General features: G+C 46.3%; 1 protein-coding gene across 2 annotated transcripts in view; it reads right to left on the reverse strand.

The window, feature by feature from the left end:
* The window catches only part of LOC143933803 (FXYD domain-containing ion transport regulator 6-like), a 196869-nt gene that overhangs the window by 99600 nt on the left and 79675 nt on the right, over positions 1-17594 (reverse strand). The window contains exon 1 of one of the 2 annotated variants that reach the window (XM_077456856.1): positions 14347-14689. The exons of the other annotated variant lie outside the window; for it this stretch is intronic. The gene's annotated coding sequence lies outside the window, so the exon portion shown is untranslated. Of the gene's footprint in view, positions 1-14346; positions 14690-17594 lie in introns of those variants that run through there. 2 annotated transcript variants of the gene reach the window in all.

The following is a 17594-nucleotide window of genomic DNA, read 5'->3' on the forward strand; positions in this document are numbered from 1 at the left end:
CGCTTTTTAGAAAAAAAAAATAACAAACATGTTATACTTCTCTCCTCTGTGCAGTTGGTTTTGCACAGAGCAGCCCAGATCCTCCTTTTCTCAGGTCCCTCTTTGCTGTTCCTGGCCCCTCCCTCCTTTGAGCGCCCCCTCAGCCAGCAGCTTGTTACAGGTTGTCACCCAAGCCGAGTCAGAGCTCCGTGCATTCATTCAGACACTAGCCCCCCCCTCTCCCCCGATTGGCTGACTGATTTTGATTGACAGCCACGGGAGCCAGTAGCACCAATGCTTTGTCTCAGCCAATCAGGAGGAGTGTCCTGGATGGCTGAGGGGATCGTGGACATTGCTGGAGAGAAAAGGAGCTCAGGTAGGTAATTGGGGGGTGCTGCAAGGGTTACACACAGAAGGTTTTTTTTATCTTAATACATAGAATGCTAAAGATTAAAAAAAAAAAAAACTTCTGCCTTTACAACTCCTTTAAGGTTTCTGAATTGCTAAATCTGCTTTTAAGTAGAGTACAGAAATAGAGAATAACATTTTTTAGAGGCACAATCTTGCTTCTCTGATGAAGAGGGATTGTGTACATTAAACACTATGAATTATTTATGTGCCTTCCTTTAAGGCGTGTTTACACCATCTCATTGCGGTGATGTAAAATGCGCCGTCTGTCTGGAAACGTTATGATTTGTAGGGGTGTAGATAGATGTTTGCCACACATCACAGATCTGCTCTCTATGGCATTTCCTATGTTGGCTATATGGAGAAAACGGCTCTGATTCCCTCATATAAGAGGTGTTTAAATCATAAGTGGAATGTAAGGCTGCTTATACCTTATGTATACGAGTCTGTACAGGATATGAATTGGATATTGAATGACAACTAGAATAAGAAACTAGTGACCTAGTTATCTAAGATTTCTTTTTACCATCTGTGCCCACATTACTTTCTATAGACAGTAAAGCCCCTTTCTTTAGCCTACATGTTCCTTTCTTCTGTACTGTTATTTGCTGTTTCAGCATCTGATAGACATGTATGTTGTGTTAAAAACAATGCAACTACTACATACATACCTAACATTAGACATGTGCCCCGTCAATAAATTATTTTCGTTTCATTTCGTGCCAAAATTAATTCGTATTATTTGTTGGATTCCTAAACTTTTTGTAAAATAACTAGGGCTGTGAAAATTAAAGATTAATTTCTCGATTAATCGTTAATTTTTTTGATCGATTAATTTTTTTTTGATCTATCAAAATTCTTTTGACCGGTACTCACCTCTCCGCCGAATTCCCGGGTCTTCAGGGAGTTCCGCCGGAGATCCGGTGACGTCACTCCTCCCCCTTTCCCAACGAAGTAAGGGGGGAGGAGTCCGGTGACGTTGAAGTTTCTGATTGAACGTAACGTGTACGGGGGAGGAGCTATGCATGACGCCACCCGCTGCTGCCCTACGGAACTAACACGATTGTCGGCTTTACATGCTGTGTTTTTATCATATTTATGTGAGTAGTTTGTGTTTGAACAAAAAAAATTAAATCTCATACTTAAGCGGTGAGCACTTAGATCTTTTCTTTCTACCCATGACCTGAGATTGTGAGAGAAGTTTATGGTCCATGTTAACCCTTTTGATACCCGCATGCATGACCACCTGTTTGCACAGGGGTCCATGCCATTAGGTGAGAGCGATTAGTTAGACCGGAGGTGGAGGGATTGTCATGCTACTGTGGAAAAAAAAAATGGCTTACATCAGTGCTACAGTTTGAATTTAAAAAGTTTGTGTGAACTGGGAAGTTAAATCATGGATTGTGGAAACTAACTAGTGTCGGGTGATTGTATATCGTGTATACCACATTTACCACTGACTAATGCAGAGTTGAAATGCAATGAGATCAGTTAAAAGTAGTTGGATCTGTATGTGCCTTATAATTAATCGAAATTAGTCGATTAATCGAATAAAAAAAAATCGATTAATCGAACACAAATTTTTTAATCAGTAACAGCCCTAAAAATAACGAAAGTTTGTTATGATGAATTATGAGGGGTTCCCACCATCTCTGTGCTGTGCTGACTTCCGCTGATTGGTGAACAAAACACCAATCATGTTTCTATTGTAACGGAATTTGGATCCGAAAATCCGAAATTCGTATTTCATATAAAATTCGTAAGCATAGAAATTCCCATAGGGTTCCCACCATCCCTGTGCTGAGTTCCTGGGTCTGAGTGTACCCCCGCTGTACCCATTATGAGGGGTTCCCACCATCCCTGTGCTGTGCTGACTCTCTGATTGGTGAACAAAACACCAGTCACGTTTCTATTGTAACGGAATTTGGATCCGAAAATCCGAAATTCGTATTTCATATACAATTCGTAAGCATAGAAATTCCCATAGGTTTCCCACCATCCCTGTGCTGAGTTCCCAGGTCTGAGTCTACCCCCTCTGTGCCCATTATGAGGGGTTACCACCATCCCTGTGCTGTGCTGACTCTCTGATTGGTGAACAAAACACCAGTCATGTTTCTGTTAATTTGGATCCGAAATTCGTTTAACGAAATTTCGTATTTCATATAAAATTTGTAAGCATAGAAATTCCCATAGGGTTTCCACCATCCCTGTGCTGAGTTCCCAGGTCTGCGTGTACTGGGTTTTAACTTTTAAGTTTGTTAACTTTTCTTAACAATTCCGAATTTTCGTTATGATGAATTTATCATAATGAGGGGTTCTCACCATCCCTGTGCTGTGCTGACTTCCTGGGGTTTTAACTTTTAGATTCACAAACTTTTCGTAACAATTACGAATTTTCGTTAAGACTTTGGATCCGAAATTCGTACACGAAGATTCGTATTTTGTACAGAATTCGTATGCATAAAAATCCGTATTTCGGATTCGTATGAATTTCCGGAAATTCATATGAATTTTAGATTCGTACGAAACTAATCGCACATGTCTACCTAACATACATGCAAAAAACCCAAGCAGCATACACCTGTTTCCAGTTATTCTGTATATACAGTAAGTCATAGATAATGATTTTTAGTATTTCCAACGTAAAGCAGTATTAAACCTAAAATATGATAAAAAAAAGTATCATGTTGCTACTTACCGTTTCTTAGATGTGATGGCTGCATTCATTTAATTTTTTAGGCTTTAGTTCGCCTTTTACAGTAAGTCAGTTGTTTTCCAACAGTAAAGCTCTATTGCAGTTACAGTTACAGGGATGAGACAGACCATTGGCCGGGCTGCTTAAAATGATCAGCTTTTATCTATTATGTTTATCTCAAAAGGGATACACAGTTTTTTCTGTAACCGATTATAAAATGTTAACTGGAGTTTGGCTGAAATTTGTTTGTGTATTTAAATGGGCGAGTACTTCTAACACTCCCTTCCCCTCAGAGTAACAATGCTGCTGTCCAAATCTCGCCTGTGCTCATTCCTCAAGAGTGGGGGCACCCACTCTGGCCAGATCATCAGGTGAAAACAATGAGAAAAAGCCTACAAAAAGAAAACAAATACAGCAACCACATCTCATGATTGGTAAGCTGCAACATATTCCTCATATCTGAAGTCCTCAACCCCCCCCCCCCCCCCTTATTAGCATTGTTGCTCTCTCCAGTTTTAGGACATCCTTCCTGAGGATTGGTGACCAGAACTGGACAACATACTCAATATGTGTCCGAGCCAAGGTTTTGTAAAGTGGGAAAATTATACTTTTGAGTAAACTAGGACCTCCAGATCCTTTTCCACCTTCGATCTTTGATTCCCCTACCTTAATAGATTAACATAAGGACAATATCCTAACAACCTCCTATATTTCCTGCCTTTGTTTGCAATTTGGATTACCCAAACAAGCAGGGCTGTCTTAATGAGTGGGCCCACCTGGGCACTGCCCAGGGGCCCCAGCTGCATGGTGGGCCCCTGCACTTTGCCCAAAACAGCTGGTCCTTGAGCCCACGCTGCCCCAAAATTTGTGGCCCCATGATGGCACTGAGAGTGATGGATACACAGGAGAGGCAGGCTGACAGCGGTACGCTGTGCTGTGCAGAGCGATACCTATTATTTCACAGCCAGCAGGGAGGGGCAGGGCCGGAGCGCCAGTGATGCTCTGACCCCTTCCCTTGCAGCTTGAATGCTCTGGACTTGAAGGCCGCGGGGTAGGAGCTGGAGTGGGAGCTGCTGAGTCGGCAGCACTGAGAGCCCACTTGCGGAAGTAGCATTGTGGATGGTGTCATGGTGAGCCCAGCTGTCCAGCACTGTTTCACCTAAGGGCTTGGAAAGCCTGGAGGGATGCCCCCTCTTCCGCTCCTCCTTCTGCCTGCTTGATTGGTATAGATGAGTCCAGTGCTGGAGGTGGGCACATAGGCAAAAGTTCACATGCACTGTATCTCCACTGAAAAGGTGGTTACTACATGAATGGAATAATGGTGCTGGGGGATATCAAGGGTGTATGGGGGGAAAGCAATGCTGAGGGGGGGGGATCTGGAGTGTATAGGGGGTAGCAATGCTTGGGGTAGCTTGGGTTGCTATAGTGCTAGAGGTATCAGGGATGTAGAGAGGCCACAGTGTAGGGGGTATCAGGGATGTAGTGGGATCACAATACAAGGGGTATCTTATGGTATATGGTAACAGTGCTGGGGGAATATCTAGGGTGTAGAGGGGTCAGAGTGCTGGGGGGATATCTGGGGTGTAGAGGGGTCAGAGTGCTGGGGGAATATCTGGGGTGTAGAGAGGTCAGGGTGCTGGGGGGATATCTGGGGTGTAGAGAGGTCAGAGTGCTGGGCGGATATCTGGGGTGTAGAGGGGTCAGAGTGCTGGGGGGATATCTGGGGTATAGAGATGTCAGAGTGCTGGATGGATATCTGGGGTGTAGAGGGGTCAGAGTGCTGGGGGGGTATCTGGGATGTAAAGGGGTCAGAGTGCTGGGTGTATATCTGGGGTGTAGAGGGGTCAGAGTGCTGAGGGGATATCTGGGGTGTAGAGGGGTCAGAATGCTGGGGGTATATCTGGGGTGTAGAGGGGTCAGAGTGCTGGGGAGATATCTGGGGTGTAGAGGGGTCAGAGTGCTGGGGGTATATCTGGGGTGTAGAGGGGTCAGAGTGCTGGGGAGATATCTGGGGTGTAGAGGGGTCAGAGTGCTGGGGGGATATCTGGGGTGTAGAGGGGTCAGAGTGTTGGGGGTATATCTGGGGTGTAGAGGGGTCAGAGTGCTGGGGGGATATCTGGGGTGTAGAGGGGTCAGAGTGCTGGGGGTATATCTGGGGTGTAGAGGGGTCAGAGTGCTGGGGGTATATCTGGGGTGTAGAGGGGTCAGAGTGCTGGGGGGATATCTGGGGTGTAGAGGGGTCAGAGTGCTGGGGGTATATCTGGGGTGTAGAGGGGTCAGAGTGCTGGGGAGATATCTGGGGTGTAGAGGGGTCAGAGTGCTGGGGGTATATCTGGGGTGTAGAGGGGTCAGAGTGCTGGGGGTATATCTGGGGTGTAGAGGGGTCAGAGTGCTGGGGAGATATCTGGGGTGTAGAGGGGTCAGAGTGCTAGGGGTATATCTGGGGTGTAGAGGGATCAGAGTGCTGGGGGTATATCTGGGGTGTAGAGGGGTCAGAGTGCTGGGGTTATATCTGGGGTGTAGAGGGGTCAGAGTGCTGGGGGGATATCTGGGGTGTAGAGGGGTCAGAGTGTTGGGGGGATATCTGGGGTGTAGAGGGGTCAGAGTGATGGGGGGATATCTGGGGTATAAGGGGGTCAGAGTGCTGGGGAGATATCTGGGGTGTAGAGGGGCCTGAGTTCTGGGGAGACATCAATCTAGCAGATATATTATATGCACAGGGCAGCTTTGTTACTTTATGTATGTAGTATTTCCCCACTGTTTCTTTGCTGTACAGAATGATTGTTCATGTAATTACTCATGTAGTTGTCTGCCTCCTACCTACATGATGTCTGTTTACCTGCGCTGTCTCCATTGTAGGGGCCCCAGAGCATTACTTTGCCCAGGGGCCCATGATGCTATTAAGATGGCCCTGGAAACAAGAAAGATCATTTGTACCAGATCTCTACTCACAATTGAAATATTTACACTACCGGGAGTAGCCTACCTGCTAACAGCAGTCCTAAGCCTTTTATTCAACTAGAGATAATATTTTGGGCCTCCTGAGTCCTGACAAAGTATTAGTTCCTTCATTACCTATCCTTGGACATAGGTGTAGTTACAGTGGGGAAAATACTTATTTGATCCCCTGCAGATTTTGTAAGTTTGCCCACTTACAGAGAAATGAAGGGTCTATCATTTTTATCATTGGTGTATTTTAAATAGTAAAGACAGAATATCAACCAAAAATCCAGAAAAAACATATAACACAAATGCTATAAATTAAGTTGCAGTAGAGTGAGTAAAATAAGGATTTGAGCCCAATTTCTCTCCAGCAATGTCCACGAGTGCCTCAGCTGTCCAGGACTCTCCTCCTGATTGGCTGAGACACAGCAGCGGTGCCATTGACTCCCACTGCTGTCAATCAAAGGCAGTTAGCCAATCAGGAGTCCAAGGGGAGAGGCCAAACCGGGCTCCGTGTCTGAATGGACACAGGGAGCTGTGACTCGGCTCGGGTGCCCCATAGCAAGTTACTTGCTGTGGGGGACACTGGACAGGAGGGAGGGGCCAGGAGAGCCAAAGAGGGACCTGAGAAGAGGAGGATCTGAGCTGCCCTGTGCAAAACCAACTGCACAGAGCAGGTAAGTATAGCATGTTTGTTATTTTTACAGAAAAAAACAAGACTTTACAATCACTTTAAGTTTTCTTCAGTCCGCTGTTGTAAGCCTGTTCTATGGATACACCTTACATGCACCTGTAGCACTGACCCCCGAAGGAGCGGCTGGTTTTTATGGGCTTACTGTTACCTTCTTCACCTCGTATGCGTCTAGGTGGCCCAAGAACTGTAGAGACTGATGACAGATCCACTTAAAGGGATTTTTATTTGCATCAGTAATCAACAAACAGTATCTCAGTATAGGATCAGAGGGTTTAGGTGAAAAATCCAGGTACTCTTATTGTCAAGGTCAATATGAAAAGAAGCCTCTTACTTTGCCTAAATCCAGAGAATAGCCATTCAGAGCTGGATCCTCACCCTAATTAGATAGTCCTTCTCTCACCAGGCCTAGCAGCCAACAGGGTACTCGAGTTAGATATAAGTCTCTGCCACAGGTTTTGCTATAGAACACGTGAGGGAAACTTGAAAACTTGTAGAACACTCGTGTGGTACCAGTATCGTCCCGCGATACCTCACGAGATTGGACTTTCTTAGGTCCTTCAGCTTTTCCAGGCTCATGTTGAGAAGCCAACCCTTATGTGGCCTTCTCCCGAAGAGTCCTACACTGGATAACTTCACAGTTGCTGGGCCTCTCCACTAACTGAGACGGCATATGACCACCTCCGAATCCTTCTTTAAGTTCCCTCGCCTCGGGCTAGCCAGCCCGAGACGTAAAGTCGGGTGGATCCGCACCCCAGGCCATGGAAGTCATGGGGGCTGGTCAGTAGGACCAGGACCATACAGTCAGAACATACTTCTGGACCGGAACCCCAAAACACGTGAAATCTGCACCTTAAGTACCCTCTCCCAGAAGGCACAGTAAGAGTGACACTCCCACTGGGCTGGTTTCCGAGAGAAAGTAACCTTAAGGCACCCAACTAGACTGTGTTTCCATGCCCTCCAAAAGTGACAGTGTCCCCTGTGACCAGGCAGAACACCCTGCAGTCCAGTCAGACTGATGCTGAGGTGAAAATTTGGAGTAATCAAACCCAAACCAAACTGCAGTTTAAGAGTAACATTAAATAAAAAAAAAACACATAGCGCGTGTTCTTCAGGAGCCGGCGCTACACACCCCTTGAGAGACTTCAGACCAGGCATTTTAGATGAACAATATTGAATCGATAGGACGGAGCTATTGATCATCCACCCATCCCATCCATTCAGAGATCCTCTTTCTTTCATTCATAGAAGCTGTAGGATGGAGGAAGATCTCTGCTAAAAGAAAAAGAGTCAACACATTGATAGGTGGCACTTGTGGGCACTGATAGGTGGCACTGATTGCTGGCACTTAAGTAACGTGGGCACTGATTTTTGGCACTGATTTGTGGCACTGGCCCATAACATGCTGTTCCTCTTTGGGACTGATGTCCCTGCAAACAGAAGCTGACAGCGTGAGAAGAAAAAAAAAAAACAATTACTGATCCTCTGTTTACATCACGTGATCAGCTGTCATTGAATGACAGTTGATCACGTGGTAAGGGGCTGGGATCGGCCCGAGTCTCGGGGGGGGGGGGGGGGGGGGCGAGGCTGCAAAGGGGAGGACGTCAAAAGATGTATTTCCGACAAAGCAGATCCGGATCTGAAGTAGTTAATGGTCATGAATGTCAGAAAAACGATCATCAGTTCCATTCTGCAGGAGATCTGTTCATGGATCTTCTGATTGCACTGGACGTGGCCCATGTAAAAAGCAAATTATTTTAAAGTGATTTTAAAGTTTTTTTTGTTTTTTATTTGTGAACCTGGGGTCCAAGCTGGCGAGCTTAGCTCCTTCTCTTCTGTACCTGTCACCAAAGCAAACCACTATTGCACAGATCGTCCTCAAAACTCATCTTCTGGGGTACTCCACTGCCACTCTTGGCTCCTCCTCTTTTGTGTATGCCCCCCAAAGCAAGCCACTTGCTATGGGGGCAGACGTGCGGGCTCACTGACATGCCAGGCTGTGTGCATCTATAGACACACACAGTGCAGCTCGGTCCCTCACCACATGATTTGACTGACAGCAGCAGGAGCCAATGGCACAGAGAGAAGGGAAAAGACCTAAAGCGGGGCACAGCACTGGATCGATACAGGACTCAGGTAAGTGTTTAAGGGGGCTGGGAAGGTTTTCTACCGTAAGGTCCAATTCAAATCTCGTGTAGCAGAAAGGAGTGTTCCCGCTCACAGTTTTTAAAGTGTGATTTACATGCATTTCTGCTTGTCAGGCATAGGGAAACCCATTCTTTAGTCGCCCAAAAGAAGCCACTGCACTTTTTTATGTGATAAGCTTTGTGCAATTTTGCAGTGATTGCCTCACATTTCTTTCAAGCGCTAATAACGGCAAAATCACACTGTGCTTGGGGTGCTATTAGGAATAATGTCACCCAAACAGGTGTTGCGCATTTTGCCACACTTCCAAATCGCCAAGTGTGAACAAAGCCTAATGCAGAGAATGCATTAAGGTAAAAAAAATAAAAATAAAAAAAATGCCTTTTGCCTTTACAACCACTTTAAAGTGGTTGTAAAGCCTTAAAGAGGAATTGCAGTCTGCTCACATAATTTGTAATAAAACATCTTTGCCATTTTGAAGCTTCCCTCCAACCACTTTGCATATTATTTTATATATACTGTGATTCTGTACTTGCCAAATATGCTGCAGAAATCTCCCTCCACTAAGTCTGGCTGCATCCATTTTAACTGTGGGCAGCTGAAGGTGCTGCCGGTTGACTTCCTGGATTTACACAGACACACAGAGGCACACCTCCAGCTCTGCAGCTCTCATTGACCCTCTAATGACTCATCCCCCCCCCCTCCCTTCCTGGCAAACTCTCACGAGAGCGAGAGAGGGAGCTGTGCATGATATCATACGCCTAAGCTAATGAGCAGACAAGAAAGAAGAAGTGGGCTGTATAAGGTATTTACTGGCAGAAAAAAATGTTTTACTATCCAAAGTTAAAACAACAAGGGCAGAGAATTTAATAGATGGAAAGATGAAAAAATGACCGAAGTTCCGCTTTAATGCATTCTATGCATTACGGTGAAAAACCTCTGCTGCAGCTGCATCCCAGGCCCCTCCCCCTTTCCTTACCAGAGCCCATCTGATCCAGCGATGTGCACGAGCACTGTGGCTCCTGCAAATGTCTCTCTCCTCATTGGACAGATTGATAGCAGTGTGAGCAACTGGCTTCCACAGCTGTCAATCCAATCCGATGATATTGGGACCGAATCCCACTGTCTGTGCCCATGGACGCAGTAGCAGAACTCGGAATTGAGCCCCCAGGGGTGCCTCCAGGGAAAGCACCCAATGAAGAGGAGGGGTCTGGAGTGCTGGCGAAGGGCCCCAGAAGAAGGCTGCTTTGTGCAAAACTATTGCACAGAGCAGGTAAGTATAGGCATGTTTGTTATTTTTATTTTAAAATAAACAAAGGTTTACAGCTGCTTTAAGGTAAACATTGTAATATTAATTAAAAAATATTTGCTTACTGAAAATAAACAGAGATGGAAATCTGTTCCCCAATGGCCAAAAACAGAGGGATGGGGGTCTGTTCCCCATCTGCCAAAAACAGAGGGATGGGGATCTGTTCCCCATCGGCCAAAAACAGAGGGATGGAGATCTGTTCCTCATTGGCAAAAAACAGAGGGATGGGGATCTGTTCCCCTTCAGCCAGAAACAGAAGGATGGGGATCTGTTCCCCATCGGCCAAAAACAGGGATGGGGATCTGTTCCCCATGGGCCAGAAACAGAGGGATGGGTGATCTGTTCCCCATCTGCCAAAAACAGAGGAATGGGGATCTGTTCCTCATTGGCCAAAAACAGAGGGATGGGGATCTGTTCCCCATCGGCCAAAAACAGAGGGATGGGGATCTGTTCCCCATCGGCCAAAAACAGGGATGGGAATCTGTTCCCCATGGGCCAAATACAGAGGGATGGGGATCTGTTCCCCATTGGCCAAAAACAGAGGGATGGGGATCTGTTCCCCATTGGCCAAATACAGAGGGATGGGGATCTGTTCCCCATCGGCCAAAAACAAGGGATGGGGATCTGTTCCCCATCGGCCAGAAACAGAGGGATGAGGATCTGTTCCCCATCGGCCAGAAACAGAGGGATGGGGATCTGTTCCCCATCGGCCAAAAATAGAGGGATGGGGATCTGTTCCCCATCGGCCAAAAATAGAGGGATGGGGATCTGTTCTTCATTGGCAAAAAACAGAGGGATGGGGATCTGTTCTTCATTGGCAAAAAACAGAGGGATGGGGATCTGTTCCCCATCGGCCAAAAACAGAGGGATGGGGATCTCTTCCCCACGGGCCAGAAACAGAGGGATGGGGATCTGTTCCCCATCAGCCAGAAACAGAGGGATGGGGATCTTTTCCCCATCGGCCAAAAACAGAGGGATGGGGATCTGTTCCCCATTGGCCAAAAACAGAGGGATGGGGATCTGTTCCCCATTGGCCAAATACAGAGGGATGGGGATCTGTTCCCCATCGGCCAAAAACAAGGGATGGGGATCTGTTCCCCATCGGCCAAAAACAGAGGGATTAGGATCTGTTCCACATCGGCCAGAAACAGAGGGATGGGGATCTGTTCCCCATCGGCCAAAAATAGAGGGATGGGGATCTGTTCCCCGTCGGCCAAAAATAGAGGGATGGGGATCTGTTCTTCATTGGCAAAAAACAGAGGGATGGGGATCTGTTCCCCATCGGCCAAAAACAGAGGGATGGGGATCTCTTCCCCACGGGCCAGAAACAGAGGGATGGGGATCTGTTCCCCATCAGCCAGAAACAGAGGGATGGGGATCTTTTCCCCATCGGCCAAAAACAGAGGGATGGGGATCTGTTCCCCATCGGCCAAAAACAGAGGGATGAGGATCTGTTCCCCATCAGCCAGAAACAGAGGGATGGGGATCTGTTCCCCATCGGCCAAAAACAGGGATGGGGATCTGTTCCCCATGGGCCAGAAACAGAGGGATGGGTGATCTGTTCCCCATCTGCCAAAAACAGAGGAATGGGGATCTGTTCCTCATTGGCCAAAAACAGAGGGATGGGGATCTGTTCCCCATCGGCCAAAAACAGAGGGATGGGGATCTGTTCCCCATCGGCCAAAAACAGGGATGGGAATCTGTTCCCCATGGGCCAAATACAGAGGGATGGGGATCTGTTCCCCATTGGCCAAATACAGAGGGATGGGGATCTGTTCCCCATCGGCTAAAAACAGAGGGATGAGGATCTGTTCCACATCGGCCAGAAACAGAGGGATGAGGATCTGTTCCCCATCGGCCAAAAACAGGGATGGGGATCTGTTCCCCATCGGCCAAAAATATAGGGATGGGGATCTGTTCCCCATCGGCCAAAAATAGAGGGATGGGGATCTGTTCCTAATCAGCCAAAAACAGAGGGATAGGGAACTGTTCCCCATTGGCCAAAAACAGAGGGATGGGATCTGTTCCATGGGGATCTGTTCCCCATCGGCCAAAAGCAGAGGGATGGGGATCTGTTGTTCCCCATTGGCCAAAAACAGAGGGACAGTCAGGCTGTATCCGTGCCCGCTCTGCATAAGCGGCTGTCATTCGCCTGCATAGCGATGATAAGTTCCCAGTTCTCCTGCTGAGCAGGTGAATCCACAGATGAAGTTCGCTCCTCCTGAAAGAGCCCTTAGGCTCCGTTCACACCGGATCTCGTGCGGAATCGCCGCGGTTTTGATTGTGATTTCAAATTGCTGCAAAGCGCGAGATGCGTTTGCAATGTCATTACTTCTTAACAGCACCCCAATCGTGCTGCCATTTGGCCACGCTGCGCTTGTCGTTTATTTGGGCGACAGCGCTGCATATTGCGATTCACCGCAGTTGCATCGTGACAAAATCACAACGCAATTGGGGTGCCATTAGAAGTAATACCGCCTACAATCAGGTGTGAATGGAGCCTTATACTTTACCTTTCATTTACACTTCTAAGAGATCCATCCATCTGAAAAAAGGCCACATTCACACCTAATAATTCTGGGCATGCGTTTCTGCCCACATCTGCGGAAACACACGAAAGCACAGCAAAATGTGAATCACACTTGTGGTGCCATTATTTCCTAATGGGTAGCTACACCAAGTTTTGTCTCATGAAAAATGCATGAAAAGACAGCATAAACCCAAAACACGCTTGGCTCAGTGCCAAAAATAGGTACGGTATATAAGCTTTTTGGTGTGTGCGTCCCTATGATGTTGCATGACAAACACACAAACAAAAACAAAAAAAACGCAACACGTTGCATTCCTCAGGTGTGAATGCAGCCACAAGGAATCTGTTTTGTAACATTTGTGTGTAACAAAGAATTCTGAAATACTGCCGTACATAACATTTATTTAATCCAATTCCTATTGATCTCATTTAATACAATCTTTGAGTCCCTTGAAAATGCATTTCAAACCTTAGACAACTATGTGTGTCTCTACCGCCACCGATGTCGTTTTGCCCCAGATAAAATGCAGATTATTCTGACTTTACGGGAAAAACAAAATCAGTATTCTTCCCATCTGGTTAATCTCCTTCTTGTATAGATCTAGTGCAGAAAATACAGAGATCTGGAGGAATGAACAGAGGATGTGCATTGTCCTTCCTCTGAGTTGTGTACACACTTCTGTCGCTCCCATTTTCAGCAGCCCTGACATTTTCTTTGTAAATGGATCTTTCATGATTTTGGAGCATCTTCAAGGAGAAGGTGATTTCTGCTGGGAGTTGAAAGGCGAGGGGGAGGGGGGATTGGGAAAGGGGGGAGGGGGGTTGGGAAGTGGGGATTGAGATGGGGGGGGTTGAAAAGGGAGGGGTTGGGAAGGGGGGGATTGAAAAGGGAGGGGTTGGGAAGGGGGAATTGAGAAGGGGGGGATTGGAAAGGGAGGGGTTGGGAAGGGGGAATGGAGAAGGGGGATTGGGAAGGGGGATCTTGAGAAGGGGGGCGAAGGAGTGGGGAAGGGGGGATTGAGAGGAGGGGGGGTGTTGTGTATATTCATATAGTCAACCCTACTGACACACACCCCCCTAAAAATCACAGATGAACAGATTACACCAGATGAACCTCTTTATCTAACTAAATCTCTCCGATATCACACACCGGACACCTGTGTGAATGAATAGACCGTGAACAGACAAAGGGAAGGGAGGACAATGGAGGAGAAGGATTAGAACTCCATAATACAAACAAATCCCATTTCCATACTTGTGGCTTCTGATGATGAATTTCTGAACCTTTTTCGCATGGATTTCATGATTTGTATTCATAGTATATTAGGCATAATAAACACCCGTCCTATTTTCAGGTGGAGAACGCTCAGATAACATTGATGGAAAATCAACCTTTCCCCTATAGAAGGATTATTTCACATCACCAAATAAATCACATTCAATTCTTCTTATATATAAACAAAAATAAAAATTACAACAGTAATTCCCTAAAATATTGTCTGTTGTGTATAACCCATCCAGATTAGATTGTGAGCTTCGCTGCCGATTCGCAAATTACTACGTAAAAATGATTACGCTAAAATAAAAATAAATCTGTAATCTATACACACATCACACGCTACACATCAAAACCATCCACATGTTACCTTGTTGTGTGTTTCTTCCCGATGGTGCGATCAGCAAGTGGTGTGTTCTCTGTGCTGTGCTGGGAGTGCAGTCTGTAGGTTGTGCTTGTGTGTAGATGTGTGTAGATGTGTGTAGATGTGTGTAGATGTGTGATGCTCTGAGAAGGATGGATGCAGACGGCTGTGCTGGTTAATCACACATCCTCCAAGGGAGGGAGAATCTTTTCTATGGACCAGCAATGGGAGGGTGTTCTATGTGGCTGAGCCTCCTTTCTTGTGAGCGGAGGAGAACATAGCTGTGACAATAGATGACATCTGCACTTTAAATGAAATACAAAATGTACTTCTCAGAAAGGATTTCCTACTTCTGCCCTTATCTGGAGTGAGAATTTTAATGTCACACCCAATTCTCCCCTCTCTATGGACAGCAGAGATAGGAAGTTGTAGTCACTGATGGAGCAGCCAAGTGTGTCTGTTTGGATTCTCTGTGATGTCATGTAAACAAATCTGTGCCTAAATCTGTCATTTTCTGCCTTGCTTTATGCCAAATCCACACAGTTAACACGATGAAACATCTTCTAATTGATTATTTTTACAGTCTGTTATCAGGAGTTTCCCAAAACTCAGAAGTAGGGGATACATCCCAGTCTTGGTCCGAAGGGTTCAATATCGAGTTGGCCCCAGTGGTAGCTGGTGCTAAAATATGTTGGGGGGAGGACAGGGATGCACAAACAAGTGAAAAAAGTCTGAAAAACACAGAAACAAAACATCAAATACAGCCACTGTGCCCATAAAATACAGCCACTGTGTCCATCAAATACAGCCACTGTGCCCATCAAATACAGCCACTGTGCCCATCAAATGCCACCACTGTGCCCATCCAATGCCACCACTGTGCCCATCCAATGCCACCACTTGTGGCCATCAAATGCAGCCAATGTGGCCATCAAATGCAGCCATTTGTGCCCCTCAAATGCAGCCACTTGTTCCTGTCAAATGCAGCCACTGTGCCCGTCATATGCAGCCACTTGTGCCCTATTAAATGCCACCACTGTGCCCGTCATATGTAGCCACTTGTGCCCTATTAAATGCAGCCACTTGTGCCCCTCAAATGCAGCCACTTGTGCCCCTCAAATGCAGCCACTGTGCCCGTCAAAAGCAGCCACTGTGCCCGTCAAAAGCAGCCACTTGTGCTCCTCATATGCAGCCACTATGCCCATCATATGCAGCCACTTGTGCCCTATTAAATGCAGCCACTTGTGCCCTATCAAATGCTGCTGCTTGTGCCCATCAAATGCTGCCACTGTGCCGATCAATGCACTGGGCCTGTCAAATGCAGCCACTTGTGCCCATCAAATGCAACCGCTGTGACCTCCGCCCACAGGCTCGCTCGCTGAGTGCCCGGCAGTTACCTAATCTTGGTGGGAGATCAGGCAGCGGATGACAGCAGCCATCTGTGGGATGGTGGGTCAGGTGGGGGCTTCTGTGTCCTCCATTTGTCTCTTCTTCCTTCCTGCTAGGCATCCAATCAGAGCGCCTGTGCCTTCAGCCAATCAGATGATGGGTATTAGACCCGCTCCTTCTGATTGGCTGAGAGGCGGTTCAGTGTTAGAAAAGTGAATATTCATTCACTTTTCTAACACACCTGGGTGGCGCAATGCTCTGCTCTTCAAGTCCACCTTTTTTTAAGCCTATTAGAGCATACGGCTCTAATCAGGTGCTTCAAAAACACACCCTCGCTGGTGTGTTCGGTGCTTCAAAATTGTCGCTCAATTTTTGTTTATAGCGCAAAAAATAAAAACCGCAGGGGTGATCAAATACCACCAAAAGAAAGCTCTATTTGTGGGAAAAAAAGGACGCCAATTTTGTTTGGGAGCCAAGTCGCACGACCGAGCAATTGTCAATTAAAGCGACGCAACGCCGAATTGCAAAAAGGGGCCTGGTCCTTTGGCTGCAAATTGGTCCGGGGCTTAAGTGGTTATGGGGCCACACAGTATACACACACACATACAGTATACACACACAGACACACACAGTATACACACACACATACAGTATACACACACAGACACACACAGTATACACACACACATACAGTATACACACACACAGTATACACACACAGAGACACACACAGTATACACACACAGACACACAATATACACACACAGAATACACATACACACACTGAAAAGGTACTGGATAGGCGGGGCAGCTATAATCTTGAGATTAAAAAAAAAAAAACACAGATTTTTACATAATGTCCCTGGTTTTATTGAGGCTGGCAACCCTGATGGGGCCCCTTAGTGGCATGGGGTCCTCGGGTAGTGCCCGAATGGTCAGTCCGCCCCTGTTCGCATTGGTCCATGTGCAGAGCCCGCCAGGATGTCGGCGCAGCGCTGCTCTAATCACAGGCAGTGAGACATTGCCCCGATGTGCGGCTGCAAAGATCGGGCAATGTCTCACTGCCTGTGATTAGCGCAGCGCTGCGCCGACTTCCTGGCGGGCTCTGCACATGGACCATACGAACACGCCTGAGCTCATCCCTACTCCTCACCAGATATTATGACCTTTTAAGGCCACTACATGCATCAGTGAGTTCTCAACCCTCACTTAACCACTTTCAGACCGGACCATTTTGCTGGTAAATGACCAGAGGTCTTTTTACAATTTGGCACTGCGCTGCTTTAACTGGTAATTGCGCGGTAATGCAATGTTGTACCCAAACAAAATTTGCGTCCTTTTCTTCCCACAAATAGAGCTTTTTTTTGATGGTATTTGATTGCCTCTGCGATTTTTTTTTTTGCGATATAAACGTAAAAAGACCGCAAATTTTGAAAAAAAATGATATTTTCTACTTTTTGTTATTAGAAAAATCCAATAAACTCAATTTTAGTCATACATTTAGGCCAAAATGTATTCAGCCACATGTCTTTGGTAAAAAAAAAGTCAATAATTGTATATTTATTGGTTTGCGCAAAAGTTGTCACATCTACAAACTAAGGTACGTTTTCTGGAATTTACGCAGCTTTTAGTTTACGACTGCCTATCTCATTTCTTGAGGTGCTAAAATGGCAGGGCAGTACAAAACCCCCCAAAATGACCCCATTTTGGAAAGTAGACACCCTAAGGAAATTAATAAGTGGCATGTTGAGCCCATTGAATATTTTATTTTTTTGCCTCAAGCGATTGAATAATGACAAAAAAAAAAATTTTTTTTTTTTTTACACAAAGTTGTCACTAAATGATATATTGCTCACACATGCTAT

Source organism: Lithobates pipiens, unplaced genomic scaffold (genome assembly GCF_037356315.1).
Source record: "Lithobates pipiens isolate NorthernLeopardFrog02 unplaced genomic scaffold, aLitPip1_a1.2 Scaffold_27, whole genome shotgun sequence".
NCBI classification, from domain to species: Eukaryota; Metazoa; Chordata; class Amphibia; order Anura; family Ranidae; genus Lithobates; species Lithobates pipiens.